The sequence below is a fragment of the Bufo bufo genome, chromosome 7 (assembly GCF_905171765.1).
Source record: "Bufo bufo chromosome 7, aBufBuf1.1, whole genome shotgun sequence".
NCBI classification, from domain to species: Eukaryota; Metazoa; Chordata; class Amphibia; order Anura; family Bufonidae; genus Bufo; species Bufo bufo.
Window position 1 is genome coordinate 143103586 of NC_053395.1, and position 12420 is coordinate 143116005.

General features: G+C 43.3%; 1 protein-coding gene across 1 annotated transcript in view; it reads left to right on the forward strand.

Annotated features, from left to right (window-relative positions):
* LOC121008091 (aldehyde oxidase-like) overlaps window positions 1-12420 on the forward strand; it is a 223038-nt gene that overhangs the window by 178197 nt on the left and 32421 nt on the right. The gene's annotated exons all lie outside the window — the stretch shown is intronic.

Consider the following 12420-nt stretch of genomic DNA (forward strand, 5'->3'; position numbering starts at 1 on the left):
TGTCTGCTAACCATTTCTTCAGCACTTTTGCTGTGTGTTTTGGTTCATTGTCATGCTGAAATGTCCACTGGTGCCCAAGGCCAAGTTTCTCTGCAGACTGCCTGATGTTGTCGTTGAGAATCCTCATGTATTGCTCTTTTTTCATGGTGCCGTTTACTGTGATTAGGTTCCCTGGTCCATTGGCTGAAAAACACCCTCAAAGCATTAGGTTCCCACCACCATGTTTGACAGTGGGGATGGTGTTCTTTGGGTTGAAGGCTTCTCCTTTTTTTTTTTTACGCCAAATGAAGGAAACATCATTGTGACCAAACAATTCAATTTTTGTTTCATCTGACCATAACACAGAAGACCAGAAGTCTTCTTCTTTGTCCAGATGAGCTTTTGCAAAGGCCAAGCGAGCTTTTGTGTGCCTTATCTGGAGAAGTGGCGTCCTCCTTGGTCTGAATTGTGCAGTGTCCGTTGGATTGTCTGCCTTGAGACATTGCCACTAGCAGAGCCCAGATTTACCAGGATGGCCTTGGTTGTGATCCTTGGATTCTTTTTCACCTCTCTAACTATCCTCCTGGCCAACACAGGTGTCACTTTTGGCTTCCGACCACGTCCTCTGAGATTTTCCACAGTGCGGAACATCTTGTATTTTTTGCTCAAATGTAAATAAAAGCTGAGAAATGTTTTTTTCCCACAATAATGCCTCTTGTACATCGTCTTATTATCTTTTGGGAGACACCTATGTCATTTCCCGTCCAAAAATTACTTGCTGGTTGAACAGAAGTAACTTTAAGTCAAAATTTGCAGCACTGTATATTTAAAAAAATATATATATATACAGATGTAGCAGGGGTAACACTCACACTCTTAAGTCTAATTTCTTAACTCATCGCGTTATCTTGAAACAAAAGCCATTGAAAAGCAATTGCTTAACGCATTTAGTTGCATTTAATTTAGATAACATGTCTCATAAAGCATGAGTGTTAACCCTGCATTGGCCATACGGCCTAATAATAGATCATGATTTCCTGTTCTGTACAGGTAAGTTTTCAGTAGTTATCTTGTTATCATCACAAGCAGAATTACAATGACAAGTGACACCTTTATATAGAGAACACAAAATCCACCACTCACAATAGGTGATATCACAGCTTATCTACTCCCTCCTGACCTCTGCACAGGTCACAGAGCATAGCCTAGAAAACTCTCCCATAGAAGTCATTGGGGTCCCCTTCAGATCCATGGAGCTTCTCTCAAAAGACAGAAATCTTAACATATTTTACGCCTAGTGACCAGTGTGAAAACTGCTGGGTTTTTTAATATAGTGATATGGAAAAAAACATGATTTTGACAATAGATCATTTTCTGATGACATATTTTCTTTAAGTAGATAGCAAGTACTGGAAAACCATTAGACTATTAGTGTTGTGTGACCTTAGTGTGCAAAAAATAAATCATTCAGGCTGCCCCCATTGCCACCCCTCTAAAGCAACTTCACTTGGAGGAAGAAAACTGTGTGCAAATTAAAAACTTCAGTACAGTTATCTGGTGTCAGGAACACCAGCAGATAGTCTTTTTCAATATGCTTTGAGTTCAGACATTTTAGTATCCTACAGGTCAAAGTTAACAGCAATATATACAATGTACATATACATAAAATGACTGTGAAATAAAATACAAAAGCATGATGTAATGCATGCCAAACAGATTACAACATAAACATCCTCTAAAAGCAATTTTTACAAAACATGACCATGTGATGGAAAATACATATGTAAGACTAAAAGACAACATAGAAAAATACAGGGTAAAAATGTAAAGAAAGTATCATCCGAACTTCAGTTTCTCCTGATGTATTGGTGTGTGACAAGAATTGCATAGTACCGTGTTAGCTAGAAAAAACTGATGTGACGTTAAAATACTTTTGCGTAAATAAATACAAAAGTATTAAGGGAGTGATACCTTTATAGGCCAACCAGAAAAAAACATATTGCAAGCTTTCAGAGCACAAAGGCTCCTTCTCCAGACTTGGGATGTAGAGTCCCTGTACTGTAATATGCCTCACAAGGCTGGCATAGATGCATGTCAGTACTTCCTGCAAAAAAATTATCTTGCCACGGAACCGTCCCTGCAACTGATCAGGTATGTACTTCAACACAATTACTTTTCTTTTGGGGAAGACATATAGCTATAGCGTATGGGTAGCGCCATGGGCAGTAGAATGTCACCACAGTATGTCAACCGGTTTATGGCCAAACTAAAAGGAGGATTTTCTATCGACCTGCACCACCAAACCTCTGGCATACTTTCAGTATATCGATAACCTACTAGTAATCTGGTCTGGCTCGGAAGAGGAACTACTGACATTTCATAAAAACTTCAAGTTTCACCCGGCCATCAGGCTTACTCTCAATAACTCCCAATCCCACGTACATTTTCTGGACACTACCATATACATAAGGAACAATACTGTACAAACTTCTATCTATCATAAACCCACAGGCTGTCCGGCATATCCACAATTTACAGCCAGGCGCTACAATACATTCGTATTTGCTCAGATGGTGAGGACAGAAAACACCACCTGCTGTCACTAAGGCTACATGCACACGACCGTTCCGTTTTTTTGTGGTCCGCAAACCGCGGATCCGCAAAACACAGATGGCATCCGTGTGCGTTCCGCAATTTGCGGAACGGCACGAACAGCCTTTAATATAACTGCCTATTCTTGTCCGCAAAGCGTGGACAAGAATAGGACATGTTATTTTTTTTTGCGGGGCCACGGAACGGAGCAACGGATGCGGACAGCACACGGAGTGCTGTCCGCATCTTTTGCGGCCCCATTAAAGTGAATGGGTCCGCATCCGAGCCGCCAAAACTGCGGCTTAGACGCGGACCAAAACAACGGCCGTGTGCATGAGGCCTAAGAAATACATTCCTACAACAGGGATATCATATATTAGAGCAAATACATAGGATTTTAAGGAACAGCCTTATGGAATACAGACAAAAGCAGGTCACCAACAGGGTGCCTTTAGTGGTCATGTACAACCCCAAAATGAATATCCTAAAGAAAATTGCGCCAGAACTCCAACCCCTATTCAATAAAGAGAAGAGACAAAAATAAATATTTCCGGAGTTACCTCTTCTGACATACAAAAAACCATCAAATTTGAGGAATCTCCTTCAGGAGTGGCCTCTCTTCACCATCACAGACAGGCACTTTTCCATGCAACCACAAAAAATGCAAGACCTGCACACATGTCTTATCCACGAACCGCAAATATACCCCTCAGACCTATAACATCACGGACACCTTCTTATGTGAACCCTCGAATGTGGTGTACATGATACTCTACAAGGTGTCCTAATGGAAGAATTTATATTGGGGAAACTGTACAGAAACTGTGATCCAGAATTAACTTGCACAGATTCAAGATAAACCACAAGGCCGATAAAACGGTGGGAATCCATTTCTCTGGACCAGGACACTCCATGGACAACTTAAAGGTTTTAATTCTCAAAGGGAATTTTAAGAATGATAGAGACAGGAAAACCTGGGAATTTAAAATGATCACTACATTCCAATCATTAAGTGATGGACAGAATATCACCCCTGGTTTTATGACCCACTATTTAGACAAAATTCACGCCTCCCTTAGTTCGACTCCCAATCCCTAATCTACATTGCCTCCCGCTGACCATGTCCACTTGTTTCTCTGTCTTATCTTAATTATGCATCCCCATGTACATGTTTTGCTGCAACATCCTATAAGTGTTGTGCCTGTTTCTCAGTCTTTCATCTGTAATCTTGCCTAAACAAGGAGCCTTTGTGCTCTGAAAGCTTGCAATATGTTTTTTTCTGGTTGGCCTATAAAGGTATCACTCCATTAATACTTGTATTTTTTTAATGCAAATTTATTCAACGTCACAACCGGATGTATTGGAATTGGCTACTACTGGAACATACCATTAGGTATGTAGTGGGCACTGGAAAAATTAATGTCACTGGTTATATCCACCACTTTAAAGTGTGTTTTAGTCTCTTTTAGTTGGCACCCTGAGCAAGTATGGGTGCTCAGTTGTAGTCTAGTTGTCCTATAAAATATTGTACAAAATACCACGCCACTCCAATAGTGATCTGATGAAGTTTTCTTTTCTTTTATTCACTTATTCCAGCATCATATCGTAAAGAATAATTCACCCATACATTTTTAGCCAGCATTATGGTTCCTCCCAGACCTTGATTATGGCCTTGTGTGAAGTTTGAGACGTGGTTCCAGACGGCTTTTCCTAATATGATGCTGGAATAAGTAACTAAAAGAAAACTTAATCTGATCACTATTTGAGTGCTATTGTTTTCTCTATAATTAAAGTGTGTTTTAGGCTGGGTTTACATCACATTTTTTGTCCCATGTTTAATATATACATTGGGAAAAAAGGATGCTAAAGCGTAGCACACTATACATTTCCATAATGCCAAAACATTAAAGGGATTCTGTCACCAGGTTTCACCCCTGTCAGCTAAACATATGCTGATGTTCAGGGCCTCATCACGATTCCTAATGTGGGCTTATAAATGTGATCTGCAGCCTTATTTTGCTAAAAAACAGCTTTTACTAACCTGTCACACAAAGAAATAAGGTGCCCAAGGGGATGTCAAGCGATGCAAGGTGCCCGCCGAACCCACCGCCGTTCGTGCCCAGCGCCGCCTTTCCAGACTTCTGCGCCGCCTCCTAATCCTCTGTGCCGCCTCTCGCTCTCGCTCCCTCCCCCCTCCTCCTGCTGTAAGATCTCGCGCGTGTGCACAGGGCTCTGAGAGGCTGGCGCCAGAGTGCAGGTCATACAGGGGGTTGAGCGAAGTGCCGGCGCATTCGCACTTCGCTGTAAGAAGCCAAATGGAGAAGTCCGCACAGGCGCATCAGGCAGAGCCCTGTGCGCACGCGCGAGATCTTACAGCAGGAGGAGGAGGAGGAGGAGGAGGAGGGGGGAGGGAGGGAGGGAGAGCGAGAGGCGGCACAGAGGATTAGGAGGCGCAGAAGTCTGGAAAGGCGGCGCTGGGCACGAACGGCGGTGGGTGCGGCGGGCACCTTACATCGCTTGACATCCCCTTGGGCACCTTATTTCTTTGAGTGACAGGTTAGTAAAAGCTGTTTTTTAGCAAAATAAGGCTACAGATCATATTTACAGTATAAGCCCACATTAGGAATCGTGAAGACGCCCTGAACATCAGCATATGTTTAGCTGACAGGGGTGAAACCTGGTGACAGAATCCCTTTAAATGGATTTGTTTTTTGTTTTTTTACAGTGGATGGAACCCTATGGTGACATATACATCATGTGAATATGTTAATTGTGGGACAAACTTTAGGGGGATTGGTTGAACCTGAAGCCCTAAGTCTTGTTCACTCAACACTAACAATTTGGGCCTGAAGTTCACTATCGACTTTTCTGCAGATCAATTGATTTTTTGGACTTTACTTGGTCTTATCACACTAAGGCCTCATGCACACAACAGTATTTTTTCACGGTCCGCAAAACGGGTTCCGTTGGTCCGTGATCCGTGACCGTTTTTTCGTCCGTGGGTCTTCCTTGATTTTTGGAGGATCCACAGACATGGTGTCCGCCTGGCCGTGCGGAGCCAAACGGATCCGTCCTGATTTACAATGCAAGTCAACGTGGACGGATCCGTTTGACGTTGACACAATATAGTGCAATTACAAACGGATCTGTCCCCCCATTGACTTTCAATGTAAAGTCAGGAGTTAATATACCATAGGATCTGAGTTTTCTACAATCCGATGGTATATTTTAACTTGAAGCGTCCCCATCACCATGGGAACGCCTCTATGTTAGAATATACCATCGGATTTGAGTTACATCGTGAAAACTCATATCCGACAGTATATTCTAACACAGAGGCGTTCCCATGGTGATGGGGACGCTTCAAGTTAGAATATACTACGAACTGTGTACATGACTGCCCCCTGCTGCCTGGCAGCACCCAATCTCTTACAGGGGGCTGTGATACACACAATTAACCCCTCAGGTGCCACAACTGAAGGGGTTAATTGTGCGTATCAGAGCCCCCTGTAAGAGATCAGGGGCTGCTAGGCAGCAGGGGGCAGACCCCCCTCCCTCCCCAGTTTGAATATCATTGGTGGCCAGTGTGCGCCCCCCCGGCCCCCCCTCCCTCCCTTTATTGTATTATCATTGGTGGCCAGTGTGCGGCCTCCCCCCCCCCCCCCCCCCCTCCAATCATTGGTGGCAGCGGAGAGTTCCGATCGGAGTCCCAGTTTAATCGCTGGGACTCCGATCGGTAACCATGGCAACCAGGACGCTACTGCAGTCCTGGTTGCCATGGTTACTTAGCAATATTAGAAGCATCATACTTACCTGCTGCGCTGTCTGTGACCGGCCGGGAGCTCCTCCTACTGGTAAGTGACAGGTCTGTGCGGCGCATTGCTTAATGATCTGTCACTTACCAGTAGGAGGAGCTCTGTACCTCATTGTGAGAGGTACATACCGTATGGGAATAAAAGGTTAAGGAACAAAAAGAAACCAATGTGGATAAACAGAACTGTAAAGAAAGCAATAAATGACAAAAAGAAAGCATATAAAACCCTAAAACAGGAGGGTAGCACGGAAGCACTGAAAAACTATAAGGAAAAAAACAGAACATGTAAAAAACAAATAAAAGCGGCCAAACTAGAGACCGAGAGATTAATTGCCAAACAGAGTAAAACTAACCCTAAAATGTTCTTCAATTATATAAATGTTAAAAAGTATAAATCTGAAGGTGTCGGCCCTTTAAAGAGTAATGAGGGGGGAGTCGCAGAGAGCGACGAGGAGAAAGCAAAGCTGTTAAATATTTTTTTCTCCAATGTATTCACTGAGGAAAATAAACTGTCAGATGAAATGCTGAATGCTGAAATAAATTCGCCATTAAAAGTGTCCTGTCTGACCCAGGAAGAAGTACAACAGCGACTTAAAAAAATCAAAATAGACAAATCGCCAGGACCGGATGGCATACACCCCCGTATCCTAAGGGAATTAAGTAATGTCATAGCCAGACCCTTATTTCTGATATTTGCGGACTCTGTACTAACAGGGAATGTCCCACAGGATTGGCGCATGGCAAATGTGGTGCCAATATTCAAAAAGGGTCCAAAAACAGAGCCTGGAAACTATAGGCCGGTAAGTTTAACATCTGTTGTGGGTAAACTGTTTGAAGGTTTTCTGAGAGATGCTATGTTAGAGCATCTTATGGGAAATAAGCAAATAACGCCATATCAGCATGGCTTCGTGAGGGATCGGTCATGTCAAACTAATTTAATCAGTTTCTATGAGGAGGTAAGTACTAGACTTGACAGCGGCAAATCAATGGATGTCGTGTATCTGGACTTCTCCAAAGCATTTGACACTGTACCTCATAAAAGGTTAGTATATAAAATGAGAATGCTCGGACTCGGAGAAAACGTCTGTAAGTGGGTAAGTAACTGGCTCAATGATAGAAAACAGAGGGTGGTTATTAACGGTACATACTCAGATTGGGTCACTGTCACTAGTGGAGTACCTCAGGGGTCAGTATTGGGCCCTATTCTCTTCAATATATTTATTAATGATCTTGTAGAAGGCTTGCATAGTAAAATATCAATTTTCGCAGATGACACTAAACTGTGTAAAGTAATTAACACTGAAGAGGACAGTATACTACTACAGAGGGATCTGGATAGATTGGAGGCTTGGGCAGATAAGTGGCAGATGAGGTTTAACACTGAGAAATGTAAAGTTATGCACATGGGAAGGAATAATGCAAGTCACCCGTACATACTAAATGGTAAAACACTCGGTAACACTGACATGGAAAAGGATCTAGGAATTTTAATAAACAGCAAACTAAGCTGCAAAAAACAGTGTCAGGCAGCGGCTGCCAAGGCCAATAAGATAATGGGTTGCATCAAAAGGGGCATAGATGCCCGTGATGAGAACATATTCCTACTACTTTACAAATCACTGGTCAGACCACACATGGAGTACTGTGTACAGTTCTGGGCTCCTGTAAACAAGGCAGACATAGCAGAGCTGGAGAGGGTCCAGAGGAGGGCAACTAAAGTAATAACTGGAATGGGGCAACTACAGTACCCTGAAAGATTATCAAAATTAGGGTTATTCACGTTAGAAAAAAGACGACTGAGGGGAGATCTAATTACTATGTATAAATATATCAGGGGGCAGTACAGAGATCTATCCCATCATCTATTTATCCCCAGGACTGTGACTGTGACGAGGGGACATCCTCTGCGTTTGGAGGAAAGAAGGTTTGTACACAAACATAGAAAAGGGTTCTTTACGGTAAGAGCAGTGAGACTATGGAACTCTCTGCCTGAGGAGGTGGTGATGGTGAGTACAATAAAGGAATTCAAGAGGGGCCTGGATGTATTTCTGGAGTGTAATAATATTACAGGCTATAGCTACTAGAGAGGGGTCGTTGATCCAGGGAGTTATTCTGATTGCCTGATTGGAGTCGGGAAGGAATTTTTTATTCCCCTAAAGTGAGGAAAATTGGCTTCTACCTCACAGGGTTTTTTTTGCCTTCCTCTGGATCAACTTGTAGGATGACAGGCCGAACTGGATGGACAAATGTCTTTTTTCGGCCTTATGTACTATGTTATGTACTATGTTACTATTAGGGGGGGGGGAGAGGGGAGGCCGCACACTGGCCACCAATGATATTAATACAATAGAGGGGGGGCCGGGGGGGGGGGCGCGCACACTGGCCACAAATGAAAATACAATAGAGGGAGGGAGGGGGGCCGCACACTGGCTACCAATGATAATACAATAAAGGGAGGGAGGGGGGCCGGGGGGGGCGCACACTGTGCCACCAATGATATTAATACAATAGAGGGAGGGGGTGCCGGGGGGGGGGCCGCACTGGCCACCAATGAAATTAAAACTGGGGAGGGAGGGGGGTCTGCCTCCTCCTGCCTGGCAGCCCCTGATCTCTTACAGGGGGCTATGATCCGCACAATTAACCCCTTCAGGTGCGGCACCTGAGGGGTTAATGGTGCGTATCACAGCCCCCTGTAAGAGATCGGGTGCTGCCAGGCAGCAGGGGGCAGTCATGTACACAGTTCGTAGTATATTCTAACTAGAAGCGTCCCCATCTTCGGATCCGTCTGTATGAAAGTAGCCTACGGACACGGATCACGGACACGGATGCCAATCTTGTGTGCATCCGTGTTTTTTCACGGACCCATTGACTTGAATGGGTCCGTGAACCGTTCGTCAAAAAAATAGGACAGGTCATATTTTTTTGACGGACAGGATACACGGATCACGGAGGCAGATGACAAACGGTTCATTTTCTGAGTTTTCAACAGACCCATTGAAAGTCAATGGGTCCGCAGAAAATCACAGAAAACGGAACAACGGCCACGGATGCACACAACGGTCGTGTGCATGAGGCCTAAAACACATTTTAAAATGGTGGAGGTACTGTTAAATTGATTTATCCAGTGCCCAGTCCAAATCTTGTGTAATTAATATTCATATCAATCAATTCCAGTACATCAGAAGAAAGATATTCAGGAAGTATCTACAACAACTGATAGATGTGGTCTATTGCAGGTCCTTCAAAATGTTACAGAATGATCTCCTTCTTTAAGGGGTATTCCCATCTGGGCATTTATGGTATGCAGAGGGTATGTTATAAATATCCAGTTGGTATAGGGCCCACCTCTGGCACCCCCTTCTATCTCCCCAGAATGGGAACCCATTCCGCGCTGCAGCAAATGCAAAGGAGGCCGCACATTTGCACGTTTCTCGATTCACTGCTATGGGACTTCCTAAAATAGCCGAGTACTCTTACTCCCATAGCAGTGTGCAAAGGGGTTCTGTTCTAGAAATGGGTCCCAGAGGTAGGACCCACACCTATTGGACATTTATGGAATTTCTTGTACCATAAATGTCCAGATGGGACAACCCCTTTAAAGGGAATCTATCAGGTATTTTCCTCGCAATAAAACTGGAAGAATCACATTATAGGTAATGTTATCCAGCTCACCTAGTCAAGCCAGCAAGTTCCTGGACGTAGACAAAGTGAAATAGAAAAAGACGATTCCGGCACTTATTTTTCATCCCATAAAATAGTCGACTAAGGAGAAGGTCTCCGAAACGCGTAAACAGCTTGTTTGTGATACTGTTCCGCATATGATGTGATTCAATAAAGAGGAAGATTTTATGGGATGAAAAATAAGTGCCGGAATCGTCTTTTTCTATTTCACTCAAGAATCACATTACATTTCACATAGACGGTACACAAATGGAACCTTTCTCAGTGTTGTCTGCAGCTGTGATGTGCAAAAAAATAAGTTTGAAGAGATATGCAGATGATATGCAAGTGCCCAGGGGCGGTTCCTATTGCTGTAAGTGCCCAGGCGTTACTGGTCAATAACTCTTCCCCTGGTTTCCTGCTTACATCACTCTTCACTCCTGAAACCCTGCGCTACCACACATCACTGCCGGGCCTGGAGATGCACAGTGCGATCACTAATGAAGCTGCCCACAGTCGGGATCAGACTGCGCATGTATAGGCCCAACGATGATGTGTGGTGGCGTGGGATTTCGGGAACAGAAAGTGATGTAAGCAGGACACTGGCTTACAAAAAGGCAGGAGAGGAGTTATTGACTAGTAACTCCGAAGGGTGCCTGGGCACTTACAGCAGTAGGAACCGCCTCTGCGCACTTGCACATCACTTGCATATCTCTTCAAATTTCTTTTTTTTTTCACATCGCAGCAGCAGCCAAAACTGAAAGAGGAGCCATTTGTGAACTGTCTATGTGGACTGTAAAGTGATTGCAGTAGTTTTTTGTGAGGAAAATAGCTGGTACTCCCTTTATGGGCTCATTTACACGACCACATGCTGTATGTGAATCCCATATGACGAATGCGGACCCATTAACTTGAATGGGTTCACAATCCTCAAGATACAGTGTGGTGTGGAGTGGAGGCACGGATCAGAAGCCCATGGAACTTGCGGTCCGCAGCACGGGCACAAATGGCCTATGGTCATGTGAATGAGCCCTAAGGAAAAGGAAACAACTGGTGGTTATGGAAAATTCAGGTATAACTTTAATACTGTATGTACTACAACCAGGGGCATAGTGTGAAGAAGAGAATTCTCTTCAAATATTTGGGTATTCTACAGAATGACCCTATTCTCAATAACACGAGTACCCATTTTGTAAAATGCAACTTACCTAGACATCTGTACCAAGAAAATGGGGGTACATTTGATATAACCACTACATCAATGGAGCAGCAAATTTGTGGTCAGCAATCACTTCCAGTTGTGAAAAACAGAGTCTTTTTGGATCTATAAATTTCATTAACACACCTTGAATGGCCACAAAGAGATGATAGAGAAGACTAAGTGAGAACTAACAGAAGTCAAATAGCCTTTTATAAACTAATCTATTCAGTCATTTATGCAGTCACCATGTTGATATATTCATTTACATAACTGTTTAACACTTATGACAATTTGTAGGCTAATCCCTTCCTCTTACTGTAATCATTTCATTTGTTGCATGCCCCTATCAGCTTTCCTTCAAAATAGTCTCTACCTCCTCTGAAGGGGTTGTCCTAAGATTTAAATGGGATAACTGATCGGTTGAGCTCTGCCTACTGGAACGCCCACCGATCTTGCGATCGGGGTTCCTATGCCTCCCTGTTTGGAGTGGTGGTTGAGCATGCATGCCACATTCATCTCTATGGCACTGCAGGAGATAGTTGATCGAATCGAGTGGCAGCTCCTACCTATTCTGTGGATAGGGGACAAGTTTAAATGTTGGAAGGACTCCATTAAAGTGTTTTGACATACACGCACATCAGGAACAATATGGTCAGTTGCCAAATCCCCACATGCCATGTCTGAGCCCGATCATTTTACCCTTTAGATGCCACAGTCAATAGTGATATCATCTAAGTGGTTTGACAGAGGGAGAGGGTCCTCTCTGTCCCATAGGCCACCTGCGAATGCAATTGCAGGATGTTAATGCCAGTTGCCATGGCAATCAGGGGGCCTAACAAAGTATATTAAAGCATCATAGAAGTGATCAGAAGATAATATTGTGACATCTCCTAGTGGGACTAAATAAATAACTAATTTAATTAACTAAGTTTTAATACTTGATAAACTAAGTCTAAAACATGTATATAAAAAAAAAATGCATTTCTTTCATAAACGGTGGTTTTATTTTGTAAAAGTGTAAAAAAAAAAAAATGCATGTAATGTATCAGCATAATGATAATGACCCATACAGTGCCTTGGCAAAGTATTTTGGCAAAGTATTTAAACCCCTTGAAGTTTTCCACATTTTTTCACGTTACACCCACAAATTTAAATGTATATTTGGGGATTTTTG